Raw genomic sequence first — 4,931 nt, forward strand, 5'->3', positions numbered from 1 at the left:
ATACATACATACATACATACATACATACATACATCTTGAGAAATTAGGGCTCTCAGAACCAGAAAGGCGAAAACTAATTTTAAAAACTCGGATACAAGCTATCAAAGGAACTCCAAAAATATGTAAAACTTCCCAAAGTTTGACACATAAGTACATATGCACATGTCTAGCAGTTTGGGGGCATGTGTTGTAACAGCGCGTCGCTGCATCTACCATTTGTTGGTGATTCCTTACTCTTGGCTTGCAACTGTATGTGTGAGTAAATACACATAAAGCAAAACATACATATTTGCACGTATACTAACGTCAAATAATAGCAAATATACACACATGCATGTAGAGCTAGTCTGTTGGTGTTGAACTGCCAATGAAAGAGCCTTGGATCTAAATTAGAAACCGATGCTTTCTGCATTGGCAAGAAATCTAGAAATTAAACTGAATAACAGCATACACACATATACGTATATACTTCTAAAAAATAAAAATAATTATAGCATTTTATTATTGGCTGTATGGAAAGCAAACAAGAGATACCATATGATGTGCATATACAACAAGAAGACAGCAACAAAATGTGGGAAAAGACAAGAGATAAAAAGAAAAGAAATTGTATGTTCAAGTATTCGTTTTAGGTTTCAATACGAAGATATTCCTTTAAGTCCAATCAAGTCCCCACACAATTACAGACTTCTCAGATTATCAAAGGGAAGTGTGTCTCCAAGCTTCTATTCACGGGTTACAAATCGTGTATCGAGTGCAGGTTCATGCAACTTGGGCATACTCGCCACCCTCATCTAACTTTCAGGGATTTTTCTGGAGGAGCGTACTTCTCACTCCAAGTGGATCTAAGGCCTTTCAGTCGTGTCCACAACAGTGTCAATCTTGTCGTAGGCACTACAGAAGGGGAAAATTACCTTCCTTACTTGTTAAATGAAAGTTATAGAATAATCTACTTGACAGCCGGAACCTTCCTTCTGAGTTCATATGTCAAGCCTATGTTCAAATACAGAACGAGCGTGCAGAGAAACATTTCGTCCTTTTCCACATATCCCGAAAGGGACCAGTTGACTGCGTTGCTGTGCTTGTCCCGAACCGGTAATAATTCCCACCCCTTTTGTGCATGGCAACGGAAGAAATTGGTGAATTGACCTTTATCTCAAGAACTCAAACCTGTTGATAATCCTCACTTTATAGACATTCCACCGATGGCATTGTACAAGACCCGGGATTTTTAGAGGGTTGGGTTTAGTCTATTCTTTGTGGAAGGATGAAAGGCAAACTTGACCTCGGTAAGATTTGAACTCAGAATGTAGAGCACCGGAGTAAAGACTTCAAGGCATTTATTCCGGAGCGTTAACAATTCGGCTAATCCCCCGCCATGTTTGATTTCCATATAAAAAAGAAAATATATTTACCGGATGGTAATGATCACCATGTGCTGATGCTTGGATGTGTGATCTATAAATACAACAGAGAGGAATCTGAATGGTTAAACGCACTTCTAACGAGTTTTTGACGGCAAAATATGCAAAGGCTAATTGCATATGAGCAATAATTTTACTTCGTGTAAAATAAATTAATTAGAAACAATTAGTGAATTGATGACTAAACTAGGCTATTTGTGAATTTATTCTATATCTGTGGTTATTCATTGTTGCGTGTTGTCAGAGTGTGTACACATTAACGGACTTATTGCAGCGGTCCTTCAGTTTTTCTAAGCCCTATAAAAGAACTCAGAAGGTTGGGCGTTTAACCAGGCCTTTCGCGATACCCTTGAAGCCAGGAACTTTTCAGCACTCACTCGTATACATATTATTACATAGAAAAATGCGAGCATGAAGGATCTTTTTTAAAACGGGGGCCACATTTTTCATTAACGAAACACTTTGAAACTTGGAACACTGGTAGAATGTGTCATATAAAACATCTTTTTCTCTTAATCGTCTTAAAAAAAAAAGAAATCCATAAGTTATTCCATGTTAAAGTTGTCGTATTTCTGTAATTTCAACCAATCACTGACGTCCATTCAGCCGATATACATTAAGTGCCGACTACATAAACAAACGATTCTGAAACAATTAACCCTAACCCTAACCCTAACCCTAGGGTTAGGGTTAGGGTTAAAGCAAATTTAAAATGAAAAAAGCAAATAAAACGAAGGTATGGAGATTAAATACGCTTTACATCGCTTAATCAGCCAAAGGAGTAAATATAAACAACTGAATACTTGTCAGTGATTGGTTGAAATTATCGAAATAAGACAATTTTTTACATGAAATAAATTCGAATACAAAAATATTTTTCTGTTCTATAACACAAAATAGATAAGTATACGAAGTTTGAAAGTCTTTCGGTACCAAAAACACTACGTAAAACATTAATGAAAAATGTGGCCCCCGTTTTAAAATAGATCCGGACAAACTGCTACTTCAAGTAAAGTAAAGAATAAGAAACTTTTTACTTAAAATGTTGCAGCAAAGAATGCCAGTTCTTTTAATTCATCACTCTTTACAGTTCTCATCTTTTAAATTTATTGTACAAAACTGTTCAGCTAATTTGTAAGTTTGTCTAATTAGTCACTTTTTTTTCTCTATATTTAAGGTAGTAAATTAACCAAATTCTACTTAAATAAGTATAGTGTTATTTGTAAACTATAATAAAATATTTTTTTAATATTCAAATTTTAATTTTAGCTGCAATATTCAGATGCAGCACGAAATTTTGTCAGTGAACAGGTTGCGGTCTCAGAGACGAAAATATTTTGGCAAATTAAATTTAAATGTTGAAGTAAATCTAACTGCTTTTGTGTGTTTTTAAATGTCTTATAAACATCTTTCACGCTACAATTGTTTTTAAATTTAATTTTTTCGTTATTTTATTGTCTTTATTGCTATTATTATTAAATCTATTGCTATTACATCTATTATGTTATATATTATTATATTCTAAAAGTAGTGCCTTCTTGAGCTCACCTGGCAAAATTGGCATACCATATTTCCAGATTATGAGGCTTAGTGTCAGTCTTCACTGAACCGGCGAGCAATTGTGAAAATGGTAGTGACATCTCAACTGACCAAAAGTCTCCTGACAAAGAAAAACATAAGATTAAAAATAAAAATCATCATATTTATCTAACTCTATGAATGTAGAATCCGGTTTAACATGTTCATTAAAATGCCAAATTGATATAAACGTATGACCCAAATGCTTTGTTTTAATGCTGGTTTACATTACAACGGTTTGAAGATATAGTAGGGAAAATCGTGTTAAAAAAGGAAACCACTGAAACAAAATTGCAAATGAAGTCGCGAATTGGCAGAGTTGTTAGAGTATCGGATAGAATGCTCCGTGGTACTTGTTCCATCTCTCTACGCCCTGTGTTCAAATCTCGCCGAGGTCAACTTCACTTTTTATCCTTTCGGGGGTTCATAAAAATGTTCCAGTCGAGAGTAGGATTTGCAGAATCGTAAGAATGTCGGACTGGATGCATTGCGGTACTTGTTCCGGCTCTTTGCGCTCTGAGTTCAAATTCTGCCATGGTCCACCTGGGTGGTAGACTTAATCCATCGCCCGATTAAACACTGGCATTTTGGTTGCCTTTAGCGGAACCCATCCTGTCGAAAGCATTTGGGCCCCGGATTCCAATTTGAAGATTTTTCATCCCTCCCCACCCATCTAGGACGCCCTGGACAATTCCTTCTGCCTCGACTAAAAGATAAAGAATAACGACAAACAAACGTAAGAATAACATTAAGTATTGGGTTTGAGCAAGGATATTAGCAGGTAAGCCTGCGTATATCATGGGCACAGTTCTTTCCTTGGCGCTAATAACTCAGTTCCAAAGCAATTACTTGTAAACGTTCTCTTTATGTAGAAGAGATCGCTAAAAGGTGTATATGTAAATTACATATACTGGAAACAGCGAGTATAACATTGTCTTTATTCACTACAACGAAATCTTTAATTGTGCCTGATGTGGAATCGTGATTTTTCTCGCAGTGAAATGAAATGGGTTAGCACCACCGCACAATCTTGATTTGCCGGGAGCATATTTCTTGCGTTTTGGCACGTTACCAAAATCCAGCCATATACTCATTCAAAGTTCAATACACGCTCTCTCCAGTCATTGAAAAGCACCCTTTATTATTAAATCAGAACAAGTGAAAACATTTACCTTGAATGTTCGGGTTGTTGACTTCTCCGTCAACATTAACAGCTACATTCACTCGACTGTCCCAGTTCTGCAAAGCTTCACCTCCATCAATGTAAGCCTTGTGTAAAAGATGGATGGTGGAAATGACAAACAAAAGTTAGGAAACAAAAGACAAAGAATCCGTGGGTTAACATAAACTTTAAATAGCATTATTTTGGAGGGTGTTGTTGTTTAACTCCTGGTTGAACACTCATATGATCAAAGGTATTATATAGCCAGGACTACATTATCTTGTTTTAGAAATAGTGCTTTATAAAATACTGGTGGCTGTTAGATGTCCTTTACCCCTTGTATTTGAGCTGATTAGCTGACTGCTAAGAGCTGTAGCTGATGTTTGGAGTTGACTCGAATACTGCTGACAGAGTTGCGGTGTGTTCTTTTCAATCTTGCTTCTATCAGAGAAGTTGACTCAGTACGTAGGATAGTCGTTAATTACACAGTGCTCTTGCTGTCTGCAACAGGAAACCGAACCTCCTATAGGCAATACTAGGTCGCAGATAAAAATATCGAGCTTACCTTCGTTAGTAGTGCATCCCATACTGTGCTAAATGCGTTGACTCCTATCTCCTTGTATCTAGAAGGAGAAAAACAAGAGGGGCAATAAAAGAAATTAAACATGTTAATGTATGTATGTATCCCTCCATAATACTTTATTTCTTCTTTCGTTCAGACTTTCTCTAGTCTCCAGTCCAACAGGACATTTTCATTTTCCTTTGCG

The sequence above is a fragment of the Octopus bimaculoides genome, chromosome 4 (genome assembly GCF_001194135.2).
Source record: "Octopus bimaculoides isolate UCB-OBI-ISO-001 chromosome 4, ASM119413v2, whole genome shotgun sequence".
NCBI lineage: Eukaryota > Metazoa > Mollusca > Cephalopoda > Octopoda > Octopodidae > Octopus > Octopus bimaculoides.